The sequence below is a fragment of the Phacochoerus africanus genome, chromosome 7, assembly GCF_016906955.1.
Source record: "Phacochoerus africanus isolate WHEZ1 chromosome 7, ROS_Pafr_v1, whole genome shotgun sequence".
Classification (NCBI taxonomy): Eukaryota; Metazoa; Chordata; class Mammalia; order Artiodactyla; family Suidae; genus Phacochoerus; species Phacochoerus africanus.
Genome location: NC_062550.1, coordinates 75,861,094 through 75,883,264, shown reverse-complemented (window position 1 = coordinate 75,883,264; position 22,171 = coordinate 75,861,094). Strand labels below are relative to the sequence as shown.

The window sequence follows — 22,171 nt, the reverse complement described above, 5'->3', positions numbered from 1 at the left end:
CCTCACAACCTTCCGGAAAGTGCCATAACTGCATCTTCTATATGCTATTTCATTAATCTGTAAGGATATCTCCTTTGGAGTAACAGGAGACATAGTACAACCAGTAAATTCCTCAGGCTTCAGCACATGGTCTCATTCCCCCCCCCCCTAGAAAATGAGTCCTTTGGTTAGAAATAGCATTAAGAGGAATCCTGAGATTGTGATTGAGGTAATCAGTAATTCCACGGATAAGGGTCTGTTCCAGGAGAACACATCAGCCTGATATGGTTCAAAGGGATAACCTGCTCCCAGATGTTTTCGGGTGTCTCTAAGGAATGCTGCATATTAAGAATCGCATCGGTCTCTGCTTTGGCAAGTCAGACATTTAACAGTACTGTTAGCCAGATGAGCCTTGGTGAGGGGAAGCCTGAATGCCACTCTGGCCACCATTTGTCCCTGGGCCCCCATAAGACACTGACAGATGTGTGGATCTTATTCATGGAACTGTTTTTAAGTTCTTGCATTTGTGACTATATTAAATCAGTTGCTTTATAAAACATCACATGATAATACAAATTTACCAATCTGCAGTTTACTGATAGAGCTGGCTGAGCATATTTTGTAAAAGAAGGGAAATGTCACATCGCTGAGAGAGTGGTTCCACTGCCGCTTAAGAGACAAAGGAGATTCTGTTTCTCAGACGTTTGAATAGAGTTACTAAAACAAGGGGAAAAAAATGTCTCTCCCATCTGAAGAGCTGCTTCAAAAGGAATAGTCTAATGAGTATAAACTATGCTGTTTATAGTGTAGCCCATGAGATAGTTCACAAGTTGCAATGCCCCTTTCTTGGACTTCAAAGACTTTTGAGTCTTTTTATTCATGAATCTCAAACATTTGGACTCTTCAGCCTCACTATCTTCCCTCTGAAATTTAGACTACTTCAAACACAGTACTTTAAACTGAACATTTAATACTAAGCACATACCACATACCCTATTTGCAAACTTTTTTTTTTCTTTCCTTCTTCTTCTTCTTCTTCTTTTTTATTTTATTTTATTTTATTTTATTTTTTTTAGGGCTGTTCCTGTGGCATATGGAAGTTCCCTGGCTCAGGGTCAAACTGGAGCTGCAGCTGAGGCCTACCCCACAGCCACAGCAATGCCAGGTCCAAGCTTCATCTGCAACCTATACTGCAGCTTGTGGCAACACGGGATCCTTGACCCACTGAGTGAGGCCAGAGATCAAACCCACATCCTCACTAACACTATGTCCATCTCTGAACCCACTGAGCCACAATGGAAACTCTGCAAACTTTTTCTTCCTCAGAAATTTACAAAAGTTGTCAGGGAGGCTGTATATCTGAGTGGTACTAAGTGCTATACAATACATTGATACATATGAAAGTGTTTCCAATCTGGTGCCTGTTACTCTGTAATCAAATAGCAATTATAATAATATACTAGGATTTCTCTTTTTATGACTTAATAAAAACCTCTTTTACTCATTTTAATTCTGTGGCAACAAAATCCAAGTTTTTCCATTGCATTAATAACTAATTGTCAAGGAGTTAAACACTGACACTTTTTTCTGTAGCATTTGGAAGAGCTGAAATTAAAATCAACATGTTGAAGGAATTATAGCTAATGTGAAACAGATATAAGAAAATACGATGTCACAAAAAAATAATTTATATCTTCCATCATGGTCACTGTGGCTTGGATGACCACTTACAGAGGCCTTATACCCACTTTCCAGAATAATTCATTTCTTCTTTTTGACTTTACCTACTTCTCTTGTTGCTGCTTTTTGCTGCATATCATTAGCAATACATTATTTTTTAGGTTGTTGTCCAATAGAATGCGTACATCTTGAATAAATGTCCCCCCCCACCAAAAAAACACTGCGTATAAGAAGAGGTTTTTTTCATTTCCTATAACTTTATCACTTAGCAAATTTCTGAATAATGCAATCATTTCATAACAATGCATTCATGATTTCATTAATAATACAAAAATTATATTTCCTACTTCAAACTTTCACTGAATTCCTTTCACTTAATAATAATTTTATTGAGAAATAATTCATATAACATAAAATTCACTTTTTTAAAGATATGATGATTAATTTATGCTGATTATTTTTAAGAAGCAGAAGACCTAGGAAGTCTTTCTTTTTACTTCCTTAGTGGTCTAAAGGGGCTATTCCTAGAATAGAGATATCTGCAAAGAATATGGGGTGGATGTAGTGGGAGAAACTCAGCAGGGGCTAGAGATCAGGGTTCATTCTGTGTCCATCGTCTCTGCAGGGCTTTTCCGTCTCCATGCGAGCTGCCTTCCTTCCCTTTCAGGTCCCAAATGACTACCCCCAACATCCTCTTTTATTTTTAGTTGAAGATGGTATTTGAGGAGTTAGCTTTCCTGGTTCTCTCTCGCGATACATATTATTAAACGTTTGTTTGATTTTTCTACGCTTAACCTTAGTCATGCCAATTTGATTCTTAGACCAGTCAGAAAAATTTAGAAGGGCAGAGGAAAATGTCTTTCTCTCCAAAAGTACTTACACATGATTAGGGCCACAGGAAAAGTTGAGAGCGAACCACGGCCATTTTCTTCCCTAGTTAGGCTGCACCGAGATCTATAATCAAATGATCTCCATCCAGCCCCTCTGCCATCTGCTGCTGCTATCCATGGTACTGCCTTACTCTCCAATTTCCAAGACAACATAGCTCATTCTACTTATTCCTCATTCCAGCTCCAAGGCATGCCACCTGGATTTCTTCAGCCTTCCTTTGTATCATTTTCATGGGACATGGAAATTATTCAGATGCTCATTCACACTGGGCCCATGGAAAGCAGGGGTTGGGGGGGGGGGGAGATGGGAGTTCTTCCTAGAACTGCCCTGTATGCATTCTTACTCCATGATGACTGGGGTGTTCTGCATTACTTCCCCCTCCTAACAATCCAGATAGAAGTTAGGACACAGTATTCCCCTGCTCTCCAGTTCTCATATCTAGTTGAAGGTATCTATCAAGTCCAACACAGATTTTGGCCTTGAGAGGGGCAAAGGCAAGATGCCTTTCCCAGATGTCCACATGGGAATATTCTTGCTCTTCTTTCCCAAATTGCAAGCTTTTCCCCTAGAACATAAAGGAGATTTATTGTTTAGCTCCTGTGCCATGAAAGAGAAAGATGTGTATAGTGGAGAAAATTAGAAACTGACTCCTTCTCTACATACTTTCCAGTCCAGCAGACAATTTCTCCCTTCAAGTTTTATTATCTTAGGATAGTCAAAGCTTCTGTTTTTATATTTGTTTATTTACTATGGAAATTCAAAATTATTTTTCTTTTTCTTGCATTTTGAGACCATTCATCTGGTATGTTTTTTCTTAGGAAATCCTTCCGATATTTATTTTTTTCTTTGAAATTTTTAGTGCCCTCCCTTTTCAGAGGCAATTGAAAGGCTCTTAAGGCAACAAGGACCAGTTGCTTCAATAGGAAAATGGGTAGGTGGTTGAATAAGAAGTTATATTTACAGGAAAAACTAAAGGAAATAACTCTAAATTTTGTACCAATCTCCAGATACTCTTTTCATAAGCTCTTTTTATGATGTAAAAATATTCTGCAACCTCTGCCTGGTTTCCTAACATGAATTAATGGAGTACCAACAATTACAATCTCCTCCTGGGACTTCCCATTATGGCTCAGTGGAAATAAATCTGACTAGTATCCATGATTGTATCCCTGGTCTTGCTCAGTGGGCTAAGGATCCAGCATTGCCATGAGCTATGGTGTAGGTCACAGACATGGCTCAGATCTGGCATTGCTGTGGCTGTGGTGTAGGTCAGTGGTTACAGCTCTGATTTGACCCTCTAGCCTGGGAACCTCCATATGCTGCAGTTGTGGCCCTAAAATAAGTAGATAGATAGATAGATAGATAGATAGATAGATAGATAGATAGATAGATAGATAGATAAATCTGGATTCTTTAGGAGCCTTGTCTATCCCCACCCAGCCTGTCCCAATTTACTTGAATTATGGGGGTGGGGAGAAAAGGCTGAAAAAGCAGCCTTCTGAACACTTCAAAATCAAGATGAAAATAACAAAGAAATTATTTCCTTTTTTTCTGGTTGATACAGAACCTGAACCAGTAAGAAGATAAAGCATAGAGGAAGGATGAAACATTTTGCAATTTGTTTTTAGATAAGTGGGTTTGCTTTTTTCCCCCCTTAAAAAATGAGCAATTCACCATATTCTCTTCATTCTAAGTCCCATCGAACTTAAAATTAATGGAAATTTCTAAAGTTTCTGAAAGTAGATGATCTGTCAAGCCGTGGATTTTCTGCCGGTCTTTCCTGGGTCATCTCGGGGTTCTAAATAGCAATCGCGTGTATGAAGATGCTGTGTTAGAAACTCCTTGCCATTTTTAAGATTGGGAATTTTCTTAAGCAATTTTACTGATTAATTTATTTGCTGGCAAAATTAAAAGTTTGGAAACAAAACAACAATGCAGCCAGTCTGAAATACCCTTACTGAGGTAAACCTTTTTTTTTTTTCCCCTCATTTTCACTAATGGCCCCTTTTGTGCTCTCTAAATGGTCAGTCATCTAACCCTGTCTCTGCACCTGGAAGTAAAAGAACTCAGCATTATGTGAAGGAGAATGCTTGCCATGACCCAGTTCTCATCCTCCCCTGCATAACTTTCTCTCCTGAAAGCACTGATTGATTTCAAATAGAACGCTGCAGAGAGAGTGTCTGAGATGTGAAGAGAATTAGAATTGGACCCAAAGGTACAAGTGTAACTCGTGCTAAAAATAGCTCACACTTTAGAAAGTTGATTAACACAAAGAAAAGATGTTATTAAAAATGTTCACTTAGGATATCTGCAGCTTGGAAATTCTATTTTTATTTTTAAGATATTATGTATGCAAAATACAGAAGAGTGTGAACCTCTAAAAACAGGAAAATAATGAGAGGGAACTACAAATGCTTCCTTTGAGAAGCAGCCACAGAAAGAGTCTGATAGCAGGAGTTATTATTACTATAAATTTCCCAGTCCAATATATCCATTCATTACCATAACAGAAAGTTTTTACAAGTCATAATTCCTTGGAATTCCAGAAACTCTCTTTCATATGAATTTTAGAAAGTCCATATCCTAGATTTAATGTATCATTATATTTACGCGTTATATACTTCCTGACCACATTAAAAAGATAGAGCATCATTGTAATTCTAAATACTACTTGGTAACATAAAAATCTATTCATTCCTAGAACTAGCACCCATGTGCATCCACCTGCTCAGCCTAGAAACTGTAAAAATTCCCTTACTTGCTTCTTCTCTCTCACTCCTCACAGCCAATCACCACATCCTGTCAATTTTACCTCCTAAATAACACTCAAATCACAGCCACTCCTCCTCCATCCCCATGGCTTAGATCCTAGTCCAATCTACAGAAACGATTACAATAACTTCCCTAAATGACTGTGCTCTCTATTGGTTCTGCACTTTGTGAACAGAATAATACATCAAAATGCAGTGTCTGATTATTTTATTCCTCTTCTTAAAGCTTCTGGACCTTCTCATTACTGTTGGGTAAAGTCCAATACCCTCAAAAAGACTTTAAGCAACCTTCACAAGCCACCCCTGTCTCACTCTCCACTTCATTGGAATGTTATTCTTCCCCTCAATCTCCCCGCTGTGGCCCACTGAGCTTCTAGCCATTCTTTAAACTAACATATGCTGTCTTCTAACAGAGCATTTTTGTTCTTTTCTCTGCTTGGAATGCTTGTCCCTTCATCTAGCTAACTTCTGTTCTTTCCTAGATTCACTCCCTAGGAAAGCCTCTATGTAAAAGACATGGGATAAGTGCATTTCAGACGTAGGGGATACCGCAATAAAAGCAATGAGACAGGATGGAGTTTGGAACATTCAGAACACAGAAGCTGTTAGACCTGGGTGGTGGTGTGGGACGCACAGGGAAAGATGAAGCCAGGCCTAGATAATGAAGGGTCTTTAGGGCACTGAAAGATCTTTGGGTTTTAGTCTGCGTTCAGTGCGGGAAAACAAATAAACAAACACTGGGAAGATTTAAGCAAGAAAATAATGTGGTACAATTTACATTCTAGGTTATAGCTGGCTAACAATCTGTTGTAAAAGGACAGGAATAAAAATAAGAAAGTGAGCTGAGGCGTTCCCGTCGTGACTCAGTGGTTAACGAATCCGACTAGGAACCATGAGGTTTCAGGTTCGATCCCTGGCCTTGCTCAGTGAGTTAAGGATCCGGCTTTGCCGTGAGCTGTGGTGTAGGTCTCAGACTCAGCTCGCATTCCAAGTTGCTGTGGCTCTGGCGAAGGCCAGTGGCTACAGCTCCAATTGGACCCCTAGCCTGGAAACTTCCATATGCCACGAGTGGGCTCTAAAAAGACAAAACACAAAAAAAAAAAAAAAAAAAAAGACTGAGCTAAGAGATTAATGCTGTGATCTACATAATTGGTGATCCTATCTTGTACTTTGGATGTCAACGGACTTTCAGAGAAATGAGTAGATTCATGAGATCTTTTGGAAATAAATGTAACAGGACTTAATCAGGTGACTGAAAAAAAGGAAAGATTTTGACATGATCAATTGACAGGAGAAAAAAATGCAAGATTTTTGTTTTGAAGACTAAATCTGAGACCCCCAGTGGACACACCATGTAGGCAGAAGTTTGTGAAATCACTACATAGAAGGGAGATCTAGACTTAAAATATAAATGTAGGCATGACCAGCATAAAATATCTCATTTTAATTCATGATAGCTGAAAATTTCATCCAAGAGGAGGATAAGATAAAGCGGGACTGTAGGAATCATATCCTGTTATATGGACTTAGTACATGGTTACTTTTTCCCAAACCATTGTCACCATGTAGTATCCACTCATGCTCTTTCTAAAGCCCTCAGTTCAGTGTTATCATGAAAAAGCTTCATGAAAAAATGAAATTCCTCAGGTTCCCTTCTTAGAAGTCTGTTCATTTTGGAAAGTAGGAATTTGCTAGTAAAAAGAAAACTACATGAAACTAGCGATTTTTTAATCTTTATTTGTATAACCTATTTATGCAATTTTACTATGTTAGTATGTATCTACATGCTTCTCTAAAAATGAATATCTCGGTCACTCTGAAAGCAAATGAAATTTATTTATCTTAAACTAAAATTACTTTAAAAGAGATAGAAACAGAGCTTTCTGTTCTATAGACCACATAGAAATATTTTTTTGTGTGTGTACCCAATTTGCCACAAAAAAATGACTTTTCAAATTAATATTCTAAAAGTCCTAAAACATCCGTGCGGCACATTCAACTGGATAATTGATCCTGGAAATTGCAAAGAAATTATCTTCCTATTGTACTCCAAAAACATCTGGTTCAATCAGCAATAAAGATGAGAAGGTCAAGTTTAAATGTATGTTGAGTTTACTATCTACAAAAATTCTTATAGATGATGATTTTAAACAAAAAAGCAATTCCTTCTGAAACTCTTTATTCCCTTTCTTGGCTCCTGGCACATCTGGCCTCAGCTTGCTTGCTTTTCTGACTGAGACATCATTTCAAACGCTCAAACAATTTTAACCAGATAATTTTTTTTCTTTTAAATCACATTTATATGCTACTTAAGCTTTCCTTCTGCTGAAATGAATACTGATAAGTTGGCTTGAAACATTTTGTTTTCAAGTAAGTAAACAAATCTTTGCAATTGAGAAAGAGCTGAAAGTCAGAATGACTAACATGTACTGAAAGAAAACTCATGGAAGTCTTTCAAGAACTTTCTCTTCTTTTCTGGCTTTTGCAGATTTTAGAGTGCAAATACTGTTTTGTTTTGTGAAAATTCAAAGCTCATTTATTATTTCAGGAATAAAACCTACAAATAAAAAATACAAATAAAAAGAAACACTAACTCCCTTTGTCCATGGTATAAGCCAATGGCATAGAAACTCGGAGAATGACACAGCAAGCTGATTTTAGGTAGTGGAAAGCAGGTGTGTGTGGAGGTGATGGAACTGACACAGGTTTGAATTCAAGATGCACTTCTGGGCTGCACATCCTTGGGCATCTCAATCAATCTCCCTAAGTCTAGGAACACGTCTGTTAAGTGGGAAATAAAATGTACATGTGGTTTTTGTGAGTATTAAACATAATGTATAGAAAACATCTTGGATGCAATAATAGATGTTCCATAAATGGTATTAGGCTAATGATTTCCTGGTTGGCATATGTGGGTAAAATGAGCGGAGCATCACTGCAAAGATGTGTCTCTCTACCTTTCAAAGGCAGTCTTTTCATGATTGTGTCTGTACTGCAACATAAGAAAGATTTACTACCGATTCACTTTGAACCAGTAAGCCATGACCCAATTTCCTCGAGCCAGATGGCAAAAGCACTTCCGGTGGGGCAGATGGGCCTATTGACACTCAGTCCCATGAAAACATCAGGCTTGGAAGATACTCTGGGATTCAGATAATGCACCAAGAAGATAGAGGAATGCCTTTGATATTGGCCTGGGTTTCATGGAAGCAAAAAACTATCAGAAAGACATGTGCAGTTTTAGACACTCACACAGTATTTGGGGCATGAAATAGAGTATTCAGAGGAAGCCAAGTCGCTTTCATTGGCACTTGGGATATTCAAGAAGCTTCATCAACTAGTCCTCTTTGTGTGAGATTGCAGCAATGCTTCTGAGTACCAGATGTGCTTGCCCTGAAAGGAAATGGAAAAACTGGACACATTCATATTCATTAATTAGGTAATATCAAAGTTAATTTATAAAGGCTGCTATTTGCTGGAATAACACTGGCAACAAACATTAAAGAGAAATATTACTGCAAGGGAAAACATATCAGGAAATATTTTGCCTTTGAAACAAACAAAAATTATATTGAAAATAATAATCCCTAATTGAACACTGTGAATAGAAAGATGTTTACTTTCTATTAAATTTCAAGAAATGTTCTTACTTTTATAGGAGACTTGGCTGTAAAATAGAAAACAGATTTGAGTCAATAAAGGGAAGAACTTTCCAACAGTCGGATATCTCTACAAATAGAATTCCTTAAAAACTGTGAGTTTCCCATTTCTGGAACTCAAACATGGCTAACACAATGTAGAAAGAATTAGAATAAGCACCCTGTGGATGGCTAAACCATATGACCTTGTTGGTAAGTCCAACCCTGCATTCATCTTTTTACATGGGTCATAACTCATAGCCTTATTCTTTTGAAGAATCACCAAAAAACAGAGGTTTTTTTTCACTCTTTTCAGAGCAGAAGATGTATAGAAATGGGATTAAAACCCCAAACTGAATCCAATGATGCATTTTCCACTATGTCGTGACTCTCTGGTCTCTTTTATGTAGAAACTTACATATGGTCATTAGGTATTTGTATGTATACACCTAATGACTAGGTATTTGTAAATATACACCTATTTACAATTAGTCTTTTAGGCAAACTATAGCCGGGTAATAACTGAATACAAAGTTCAGCATACATTGAATCTGCAATGGATACTGCTATTTACTTACCCAAAACACATTCTCCCCTTTCTTATTTGTTATCAAAACCTTGATTTTATTTAGGGCAGAAATAATTGCCTCCCAGTTTGATTGGCAGTTAGAAGTGACCTGGAAATCCCATGCAGGGAAAGGATATAATAATGGAAGCGTATTTTGTTAAAAACGTTTTAAGGAAAGCTAAATTTACCCCTTTAAAAGGATAACTTTTATTTTATATTTGCATTATGAAAACAATGTGTGCTAGTTTAAAAAACTAGAGATATGGAAAAATAAAAGTAAATACCTCTACAGTTCAACAGATAATGATTGGTAGTCTTTTATTTCTTAAGCCATAAATTTTATTTCATTTATCTTTTTTGTAAAATATAGTTGATATACAATATTGTTAGTTTCAGGTGTACAGCACTGGAAGTTGACATTGAAATACTTTACACAACAATCATCATGATAAGTCCAGTAACTCTCTATCCCCATACGAAGTCATTATAATATTATTGACCTTATTTATGCTATATATATATGCCCATGGCTAATTTATTTTATAATTGGAAGTTGATACCTCTTAAACCCATTCGTCTATTTCACCCAATCCCCCCACATTGATCCCCTCTGGTGATCACCTGTTTGTTTTCTGAACCTATGTGTCTGTTGAATTTTTTGGTCATCGTTTTGTTTTTAAGATTCCACATATACGTGACAGCATATGTGAGATCATATTCAGTATAAATTTTATGATTGGCTTATAAATTTTACCCATAAAAGTCAATTGGGATTTTGATAAGCTGGCACTGTATTTGTAGATCAAACTTGGGGAGAATTGCTTTCTTCGTAATGTCGAGTCTTCTGATCTATGAATATGGACTATTTCTTAATTTACCTAGATATCCTTTAATATATCCAGCAATGTTTTGTGTTTTTTTTTCAACAATGTTTTGTAGTTAAATATGTTGTATTTACCAAAAAAAAAAGCAGTGTAAAATGCTAGAGGAAATTTAATTAATTAAATGAGTAAATGAGTCTTCCTATTTAAAAGAACTTATTCTGTTCAAATTAAGTTGATCAGACACTAACCCAAGAAAATTTGACATGAAATATTCTCATTTTATTATATTTATAAATACCATAAAGAGATCTGTAAGAAGAGCTTCAAAACATAAGGAAAATTTGGCTATTTTTTTATCTTCAATGAATTAAACACTGATTTAAATCCTAATAACTGTAAACAGTTATTTCTACTACAAAAGGAAAAAATCTTTCAATGCTTGGATTTTTCTTGATCACATTGATCCTATTAATCAAAACTTGTTTTTTAGACTAACTTTTTGAGAGTTTAACATCGTTTGTGTAATATAATGTGTTGGTATAAAAAATGAGTTCAAGCATGTACATCCATACAGAAATATTAAGATAGAGAAAATACTGACAAAAAAGTATCATACATAAGAATGAACAATAAAGAAAATTGCATCTTGTATGACTGCCTGACTTCCCCCTTATCATTCTGGCACCACTTTCTTCATTAGTTATTTTATTTATTTTTTTTCATATTCTACATTCTACTACATTCTATCAAACTTCCCTTAGTCATGTCCTGATCTTAAGAGAATGCTCCCCTGGACCCCTTTTTCTTCTTGCAGAAATAATTTTTTTAAAGCCCTCAGATCTTTTTATACCTAATAGATGTGTTCAAAAAGAGAAAAACAGTAACCGTGGAGATGTTCAGTGACATGCTGAAGGCTGTTCAGAAAACCAGTGGCAGCCCTTTTTTTGTGAGATCTATTCCTTTCATATTAGAGATGCTTTTGGCAAAACTGATTTTATAAACTTAACATCTGTAAAAAATGATGTGTTATTCTTGGTATGCTAAGGATCAGGCAGAGAACATGATCAGATAAGAGGAAATGGCAAGTGTGCTCCAAGGAAGGCAATTATGTAAAATACAGCATGGGGGAGTTCCAGTCGTGGCGCAGTGGTTAACGAATCCGACTAGGAACCATGAGGTTGCAGGTTCGGTCCCTGCCCTTGCTCAGTGGGTTAACGATCCGGCGTTGCCGTGAGCTGTGGTGTAGGTTGCAGACGCGGCTCGGATCCCGCGTTGCTGTGTCTCTGGCATAGGCCGGTGGCTACAGCTCCGATTCGACCCCTAGCCTGGGAACCTCCATGTGCCGCGGTAGTGGCCCAAAGAAATAGCAAAAAGACAAAAAAAAAAAAATACAGCATGGGGTTATAGGAGATTCTGAGCTATGATCTTACCCTTAGATCTATCAACTTAGTTTCAATTTTAAAAATTGACTAAGAATATGCAGGTATAAATACTTCTAGTACGAGACTATTAGAGAAAATATAATGTATAAAAGAGGTATTATTTAAGGCTCCTGATCAAATTTACGCTTTTTTTTTTTTTTGACTAAAAGGGTAATTTTAATTGTACCAGCTCTCACTGCTGCCCCTGTTTCTCTTGTAATCTTGCAGGTTAATTTGAGGGATGATTTTCTTATTTTATTATTTTTCTGCTAGACTTTCTGTATTGCACAATCTATAAGCATTCCCAAAGCTCCAAATTAAAATGAATCATTAAATTAATTATTGGACTTCCTCGTCTATTCGGTGTTTCCCTTTTTGGCTGGACTGTGCATCTGTAGGTCAATGATCAATTGTAAACCTCAAGGGAAACCTTCATGTTTGTGATTATTTGACACAAAACTCAGACATGAATACTAAATAGTCATAATTAAAGGACTAGAATATCCCACAATTGAACTTCCATAAATGTAATAAACTTTAATAAGTTTAATAATGTTAATAAACATGCCATACACATATTTATATCCATATGTAAATATATATATATATACTTAACAGGTAATCTTTCTAGAAAGATAACATTGACAAAATTTGAAAATCACTTGACTAACTATAACTTTGACTTTTCCAGATTTTAGTATGGAGGTATAATTATGAGTGTGACTTCCAAGCAAAACTTGATCATTTTAACAACAGGACATTTGTTTTCCTGACTTGTGATATGAGGAGGCAGTACCATAGGGGTAGGAAAGTATTAGAAAGGAGTGAACTATCTCAGAGAAATAATCATGCCACAGCACAATTATTCTTTTGCCTTCTTTTTTCTCCTGCTATCAATCCTAGTGCATTATTCATCTTTGAATTCCTGTCACACAGCAGAACATTAGCATACAGTATCCTCTCAATAACCGTAGAATGAACATAAAATCAAATCCTATGCTTTTTCTATCCTAAGAAAACTGTGGCTCTGGGTAAATCTTTTAATCTATCCTTACCTGTAAATTTGACAAGGAAATTGGACAAGGTTATTCCCTGAAGATCCCTTTCACGTAAGAATTCTATAAATGCAAGTTTACACACACTCAAACCCCATGCCCTACTACAGATATTTTTATGATGTAATAGTTATTTTTATTTCACCAAAGTTTTAACTTTTTATCAGATTATGCCATGGGAAACAGATTAGAGCAGCAGGCTAGTTCTGAAACTAATTTGCTTTATAATATCAGGTAATACATGTCTATGCCTCAGGAGTGATTGCCTGTATGATATGGTTAGTGATGCCTGTCAATTTCTTTAACATAATAATATTTTGTTGAAAAACTCTTGGAAGACCAGCAAAGAACATATTATGGGCAACTGAAAATGAATAGTACAGAAAATCTTTTTAGAGATTTGTCTAAAAGACATATAGCTGAATAATCAAGACGATTTGAAACTTTTTAAAAGCCATAAAAGTGATATAAGAACATGTTGTATTCTTTGTTTAGATATGAACACTTCTAATGAAATTGTTGCTATTAATATAGTGTGGGGCTATCAAGGAGCACTCATAATTACATAAAAATACATTTAATTCATAATAGAAATACCCTAATTGAATTTCAAGGTTAAAAATCATTGAATTAAATCAGGTATTAATTACTACTAGTAAAAACATCCCCCCAATTTAGAGAAATTTAGCTTATCCAGACTGCCTCTAATACAATACCCACCCTCCCTTTAATTCTACCATCTTCTACATTAAACACGTTTCTTACATGCAATTACCTGGCTTCTGCTCACAAAGACTAGTATGCGATCCCAACACACCAGTAATCAAATCAGCATCCGTGCAGGGCCCTGAATCACCGCCATTGATTTGCTAGAAAGCCCTGGCTGTCGAAGGAGTTATATGTTTAAGAATCAAGAGTTCCCATGTGGCTCAGCCGGTTAAGAACCTGATTAGTATCCATGAGGATGTGGGTTCAATCCCTGGCCTCACTCAGTGGGTTAAGGATCCAGTGTTACTGTGAGCTGTGGTTTAAGTCACAGACACATGGGTCAGATCCCATGCTGCCGCAGCTCTGGCATAAGCCAATTCGACTCCTAGCTTTAGAACTTCCATATTCAGCTGGTGTGGCTGTAAAAAAAAAAAAAAAAAAAAAGAATTACTAGCGCTAATGATCAATAATTAAGCAAGAACTAGAGATTGCTTTCCTTAGTTTTATGTATTACACTCTCTCTCTTTTTTTTTTTTTTTAGTTACTATTAAGCTAAACAAAAACAGCAAACAAAAGGAAGAAATACACTATGTAATATGCTGATTAACAGAGTGGGCTCTGAAATCAGACAGCTTAAATTCCAACACTTCCACTTCTCAACTGAATGAACTTAAGCAAGCTACTTAATGTCACTTTTCCTCAGCTTTCCCTGTAGAATAGAGGTGAAAATAGATACCTCAGAGAGTTGTCGGAAGGATTAAGTAAACTAATATTGTGTGATATCCTTAGAATTGTGCTTAGCTCAGAGCAAGCATTCCACAAATAAAGGTTCTTATTATTGACAGTATTATTAGTTTACATGCTTAAAAAGAAACTGCTCTGGACTGAATGTTTGTGCCCTTCCCAAATTCATATATTGAAGCCCTAACACACAATGTGATGCTACTTGGAGATGGGGTCTTGGGAAAGTAATTAGGTTTAGATGAATTCATGATGGTGGAGCACCTTGGATGAAATTAGCACCTTATAAGAAGAAGAGACCAGAGCCTTCATTTTCTGCTCTATGTGAAGATGTAGCAAAAAGGTAGCTGTCTGCAAACCAGAAAGTGGGTCCTTACCAGACACTGAATTTGCTGGCATCCTGATCTTGGACTTCCTAGGCCCCAGAGCTGTGAAAAATAAATATTTGTTAAGTCACTCTCTCTGTGGTGTTTTGTCATAGCAATCCAAACTAAGACAGAAGCTTTGAAAAAAGCAACAAAAAATAATATAAAATTTCAAAATGAATAAGGTGAAAAATTAGCTTTATGTGACTTAAGATGTTAGCACAAAGCCTGGTAAAATTTCCAACATCTTAAGGATAGATGTTTCTGCTTTAGAGCTATGTATGTAAATCAGATTTTCAGTACTCTGCAGTAATACATTTTTTAACAAAGCAGATTAATTCTAATGATATTTTAATATCTAATATTTTACTTTCCGAAAGTAGCAATCACGTAGTAGCAGAGTTCAATCAAGGATAACAGAAATTAAAGTGAGAGTTACAGTTTTCAGAAGAAAGTATTTTTCCTTTCTTCAGGCAATTTTTAAAACTTTGACACAGCCTTAATGCTGATTTTCAAAATATGTTAAGCATAAAATTTTTTCTAGAACAACATAAATTAATAATGGAAAATATATATTCACATAGCCAAGACAATTTGAAAGCATCTTTTGAAATTAAGAAAATGTTGTATTACCTATCCCACTCTACTATAAATTTATACCTGGAATCCAGCAACTCACTTTGAGGCTACATAGTTCAAAACCAAACATCCAAAGTGAATAGACTAAATCTTGTTTTATATAACTTGCTTCATAACTCCAGTGACTTGGAAGTTTTTGTGTATTGGTTTGATGGGATTTCAAATTGACTTGTTTTGGGGTTCTAAAAATTACTTTTTTTTTTCTAAGAGTGAAAGTGTTTCCATTGAGAAAACTGTACAGGATGTTGCCATGTATGTCTATAGGTACTGGCAAGCACTCAGTAGCTCAGCTATTTAGCCCCCTACAAGGGGCATATCCATAAGAGTGTAGGAAGGAGCAACTATGGCTGGGGGGGATATTTAGCTTTAAATTCAAAGATGTTTGACCAGCACTCTAGGTGTTTGGCTTGGGAAGTTCACTCTTTGTTGATCTAAATTACTCTCTGAAGATCCTGGGGCATTAGCTCTGGCCTGGGCAAAGCAAATCTTTGTTGTCAGTGATGGAAACTTGCAGGTCCCTCCGGGGAGACCTCCTTGGCTTCCAACACCAGTGCCTTTGTTCCTAACAAAATGCTCTTGCAACAACTTTCACTTTTGTTTGGGCAGCTGGATAATCCCTCTTAATTGGCTCAGCTGCTGTCCTGAGAACGAATTGGTGTAAAGTGACACCTCAACTAAACTTGGACTTTATTCCTATCATCTTCCCCTTGACCAGAACTATAGTGTGATTAATCTGGTATTGGTTTGGAGTACGTTATTTCTTTATCGGCTTCATAAGAGACATTATCCTGTATACTCTTGGTTTGTGAAATTATTATAATTCCCTCAGTGACCTTATATTCAATAAATTCTTGCCAAAGACAATCTCAGTTTCTGAGCATAACTTCCCACCCAGATACAGGACAGAAGTAGAACTCAAGGATGCTAATTTGACATCCTGTGCTTGGAAAGCTATTTTCTAGACAGTATAAACTTCTTCCATCCGTGAAAACTTGATGGCCATTACCAATAAGCCATCACACCAAGGACACATTACAATAACGTCCAGGTTTTAAAGCAGTTCATTTGCTACAAAATATAAAGAGAAAGAAAATAAGAAAAAGAGGTATTAAAGAAGAGGATTAAGATTTTAAATGTGTATCATATTAATATTCCTATCTCCCTGTGTTCTCGCCGTTTCTCTAAGGATATTTTCCTCGAATAGGTGATTTTAATAAAGCAAATGACATCTGGTTGGTAAAAATAATATTTTATGAATATTCATATAATTTCCATTGGAACCTTTTATTCATTTTAAGAAATTTAATAGCCCTTATCACTAATTAATTCCTTTCTCAGCGATTTCTTCCCACTTAAAAAAAAAAAAACAGTTTTTTTCTAATGGATTAAGTTAAAGTTATTTTTAATATCTTCAAGGGAATTTGACAAAATTATACACTTTAAAAACAATTAGCCTCAATTTTTAGTATACATTTCACCTTCAGGGTTTTTTTTTTTAGCTTTTGCCGTATTTTAAGCGTTTGCTTCTAATAATATTTCTGTTGGAAATTCCAGAAACTGAACACTGGTAAAATAACTATAGAGAGAAAACAAAAAATCAAATAAAATTAAGATTTTTTTATAACCACAATTAATTTATCCACCTTTTTGGACAATCTGAGTCAACTTCGGACTTTCTCAACACTCTATCCTAGTTGCTTCTAGATTATTAGTACACAGTATCTGATTATCATGCAATATGAAGCATGGAAAGCACAAATGCATGTGTGCTAAGTACCTATTATTACTATATGCATGAGTGAATCCCCTCACCAACCATAAATCTTGTTTTTAATATCTGTAATTTGTTTGTTTACTCTCAACTGAGTGAGGGATATACATGTATTACATAAAATGAGTTTGGAGTTTTGTAATTTTTTTTTCAGTTTAGATTTAGAGTTTGGTGGGAGTGTCTAAGGGAAAAGTCAGTTTTATTATTTTTTTTAGTTATTCCATGCAAGAGGGGGATGGGCAAGTTGGTGTGTCAGAGCTATTTTCATTACCAATGTTATATTAATAATTATTGGCATGAATATTGGTTCCTAATGTAGAGAGATTTAGGAAAATAGTGACAAGTCACATTCTATGATTGGATTAGCCAAGACATTCAGGGTGTATGGCTGGAGCCTCCGGGTTTTCTTTTCCCTCGTGAGCCATTCCTCCTGAGGCTTCTTTCTCTGCTTTTGGAGCCCCATGGGAGTCCAACCTAAAAATTTCTCTAACCAGACTCAAACTACAGATGACACTGTCCAATACCATGGTTCCAAAGATTATCTTCAGTTCATAACTGACTTCCTAATGTGCATCTGTAGTACAAACCATCCCCTGAGTATCAGGGTTAGACACTCTGCACTCCCTATGGCATCCTCATGGATACTAGCAGAGTTCTGAACCCACTGAACCACAACGGGAACTCCCAAATTTTATTTTATTGGATGTGAGTCTAAAATTGCTCTAATATGTAAAGGTTTTTTTTGGTTTTTTTGTTGTTGTTGTTGTTGTTTTGGCCATGCCTGCAGCATGTGGAAGTTCTTAGCCCAGGGATCAAACCCAAATCATAGCAGTGACAATGCTGAGTCTTGACCACTAGGCCACCAGGGACCTCCTGTAAAGTTCATTTAAAAGAGGAAAAAAAGAATGGGTTTCTTTTTTTTTTTTTTTTGTCTTTTTAGGGCCACACATGCAGCATTTTGAGGTTCCCAGGCTAGGGGTTGAATCGGAGTTGTAGCCACTGGCCTATGCCACAGCCATAGCAATGCCATATCTGAGCCATGTCTGCGACCTACACCACAACTTACGGCAATGGGATCCTTAACCCACTGAGCAAGGCCAGGTATTGAACCTGCATCCTCATGGATGCTAGTTGGATTCACTTCTACTGAGCCACGATGGGAACTCCATTTTTTGTGTGTGCTTTTCTTGATATTTATAAATTCATATTTTAAAACATATCTACACTTCTAGCTAATTCTCAGTTAATCAGATGAAACCCTCGTACCTTGATAATTAAACGTTCTTTCTTACATGGCCATGTACACTTTCCTTCTTGGGTCCTTGAAGATCTTATTTGGCATACTCTAACATCCGTATTTGGGTTCAGCAGTACTTTCTGGTAAATAGCAAGAGAGATAATAAATTAAGTTTTGGTCTCAATTCTTCCCTTCTTCCTGTATTCATGTCTTTTTAATGTAACTTTGAAATTCTTCCTACAAATGATGAATACACTTCCTGTCTCTAGAGTTTAGGCGTGTAGTCAGTGAGTTAGTAGACTTGATGCAGGTTATGCATTTGACTAGTCGGGCCACCACCATGCTTCTGTCATGACCATGAGACAAGGCTGAGAGACACATAGAGCAAAGCCGGCTGGCCACTTTTCATCTGACGTGAAATGTGAAGCTAAGCTGTGCCAGCGGACCTGAAAACTTGTGTTTAAGTTTTAAGTTAGAGGAGTTCTCATTGTGGCTCAGCAGTAACGAATCTGATTAGTATCCATGAGGATGCGGGTTCAATCCTTGATTGGCCTTGATCGGTAAGTTAAGGATTTGGCATTGCCGTGAGCTGTGGTGTAGGTCGCAGATATGGCTTGGATCTGGAGTTGCTGTGGCTGTGGCCTAGGCCAGCAGCTGTAGCTCCTATTCGACCCCTGGCCTGGGAACTTCCATATGCCACAAGTGTGGCCCTAAAAAGCAAAAATAAAAAGTTTTAAGTTAGAAAGAGTTTTCTGTTGTTCGCCACAGAAGTTTTGAGTTTGTTATGCAGTAGCAATTGGCTATTACACAGGCCAAGTGCTAACTAACTACCCTCCACCCTCAACTTCTTTACAACCCCATCCCATCTGTATATATAATACACTCAATTTATTCATTCATTTGTGCATTCATTCATTTATATTTTAAAAATTATTGTTGAGTTTCTGCTCTGTGCCAGGTACTGCATGATTCAGATACTGGTTAGGGAGGCATACAAAAATATATATCAGTTACATATGTGGATGCAGGTATATGCATGTGTGTATATAAATTTCAGTATGTAAATGTATAATTTTCCTATTGCTATTTGTAACAAATTACCACAAACAGTTGCTTAAAACAACACAATTTTGTGATTTTACAGTTCTATTGGTTAGAAGTGCAAAATTGGTCTCACTGGGCTAAAAATCAAGGTGTTGATAGAGTAGTATTTCCTCCTGGAGGTTCTAGGAAAGAATCTATTTTCTTGCCTTTTTCAGCATCTAGTGATGTCTTACTTTCCTTGACCCATGGCCTTCTTCCTCCACCTTCAAAGTCATCCATGTCCGGCCATCCTCTGGTTTTTCCACTTAAAATCACCCTTGTCATTACCTTGGCCCACTGCATAATTCAGGACAATCTTTTCATCTCAAGATCAGCTGACTAGCAACCATAATGATCTACACCTTAATTCCCCTTTGCCATGTAACCTAAGATATTCACAGGTTCCAGGGAGCAGGGCGTGGCATCGTTGGAAGCTCCCCTTTATTTTGCACCACAATATATAAAGCCATAATTAATTCACACGTGTTGTCAGATTTCATCTATGTATCTTCTTTAAATTCTCTGAAAATAAAAATCAAAGTTTGAGAATATTTAGAAAAAGGTGCATAATGCTATATACTAAATTCCTAAAACCAGATGTATTTTGGAATTCAGAACTTTTTAGGATTCGAAAGTTAATTATAAAGATTGAATCCCCAGTGATACCTGTAGCCCGTATTCCATATTCAAAGATTTTAATCTTATGCAGCAAATGTATGAATATTCACCCCAAGTGGAATAAATAAAGACTATAAATAGCCTCATGACAGGTGAGGCCAAGATTTGTCACAAAATGTGTTCTGCTCGGGTCAGAATTTTGTTGCTATAGGAGCTATGATGAAACCTTAGTTTTGAATTTTGGGGGATCATAAAAGTGCAGATTATGTGTATGCAGAAAATATAATAGGAAATATGCAAAAATATTAATGGCTGATTAATACTTTCTGTATATTCCCAATTTTCTGCAAATATTATTTACACAAATATTATTTTTTTATATTTTAATAAAATTTACCCAAAAAAAGTGCACTCCATAGAAAAATGTATAACACCATGAGTTTTCATAAGGTAAAAACATCATGTAACCAGCATCCTGATCAAGCAGCAAAACATTACTGAAAGTCCAGAAGCTCATTTCTGCCCCCTATAGGCGTTCTTCTAACACTACCACCTAAGGGGTACTGCTGTGTCTTTCATCATAGATTAAGATTTGCCTGTTTTTGAACTTTACAAAAATGGAACCATAAAATATATATTCTTTTGTGTCATGTTTATTTTCTTTAATATTATTTGTGTAAAATTAGCTTTATTATCATAGGTAGTTGCAAGTTTTATTTTTTAATTCTCAGTCTTAAGTAGTACTCTAATTTCTGAACATGTATGGTTTATTTATCCATTTTAGTGTTAATGGACATTTGAGTTGTTTCCTCCATGGAGGGGCTATTAAAATTAGCTACTATAATATTCCTGGTAAACCTATGTGCACATTTCCATTGGGTGTATACCTAGGAGTAGAATTTCTATGCTATAGGGTTTCAAATGCTCAACTTTAGTGGATACTGCCAAGCAGTTTTCCAAAATTATTGCATCCATATATGTTTTGTATAATTAAGAAAAAAAATTTAAATATAATACAAGGGAAAAAATTATATTTATTTCCTAGAAAGGGCACTTGATTTTACTACCAAAAATGTATGTTTCAGACCTGGCCCTAAACCACCTAACTGTGAATTTGGGCAAGTCACCTATCCTCTCAGGGCTAGGTTAGCTTTAAACTAGAAGGTTGGAACTGATGGCTGCATGAGCTCAATCCAAACTCAGAGTCTATGAGAAAGCGTGGAGCAGAGGCTCTCCAAGATCGATGTGATACTATTACAGCTGCCATGGTACCATGCAATCTCTCCTTCCAGGGCCTGAGGCTGAAACATGCTATCTCATGCTTTAGCTTGTTCCTTACAGTATCTTTTAAAATTTTTAAGTTCCCTTTGCTTTGCTGGACCAGTATGTAGACTTTGAGGTACATTGATTTGAAATTTAAGAAGAGAAGCCAAAGATCAAGACTAAGGGAGATTTAGAAAACTAGCATGAATATTAAAGTAGAGCTGCCTTCAAATTCCCTGGGACAGAGAGACTCTTAAATGGATAAAGTGAACAGTGACAGTTGCTGAAAGTAACACTGACAGGGTGAAGATGCAAAAGGATTTGTGGCATTTGAACATTTAAAGTTCACTAATCTTGGAAAAAAGTAATTTTCCTACAATAGAAGCAGTCTAAATTCATATTATCTGAAACTGTGAGTGCCCAAACATGCTTACAAATACAAATGTGCAGCCCACACCTCAGTCCCACTGAATTTGAATTTGTAACAATATATTATTAGGCTACCAAATAAGTACCTATTCACAGACTAGAATTTGGAAAATGCTAGTACAGTGTAGAACTTCCAGAAGGATAAAAAAGAAGGATAAGAAGATAGCTTTAAGAGAATGCACCATTGAGATTTTCCAGTTTTATTTTCATCCATTCCATCTTTCACTTATTTTTTCCATAAACATTTACTGTTGTGCCGGTTATCTTTCACTTAATTTTTCCATAAACATTTACTGTTGTGCCGGTTATGTGTTTGATACGCACTAGGTGTCAGAGATACACATCTCCAAAAAATAGAATCCATCTCTTGAGAACTTTACCATCTAACCTAGGGGAGACAGACATGTAACAGTACACGCAGCAAGGGATTTATGGGGGTTGCGAAAGAAGCAGGTAGAGGATGTATGAGGCACTTGAGAATAGAGGGGCC

At 36.3% G+C, this 22,171-nt stretch overlaps 1 long non-coding RNA gene across 1 annotated transcript; it reads right to left on the bottom strand.

Annotated features, from left to right (window-relative positions):
- Nucleotides 1–2,142: 2,142 nt before the first annotated feature.
- On the bottom strand, nucleotides 2,143–18,794 carry LOC125131404 (uncharacterized). The gene is made up of 4 exons (XR_007135913.1): nucleotides 18,318–18,794; nucleotides 14,654–14,704; nucleotides 8,574–8,714; nucleotides 2,143–3,115 (listed from the first exon to the last, which is right to left on the bottom strand). It is a non-coding gene; the product is annotated as an uncharacterized LOC125131404 (long non-coding RNA).
- Between the last annotated feature and the right edge of the window lie 3,377 nt (nucleotides 18,795–22,171).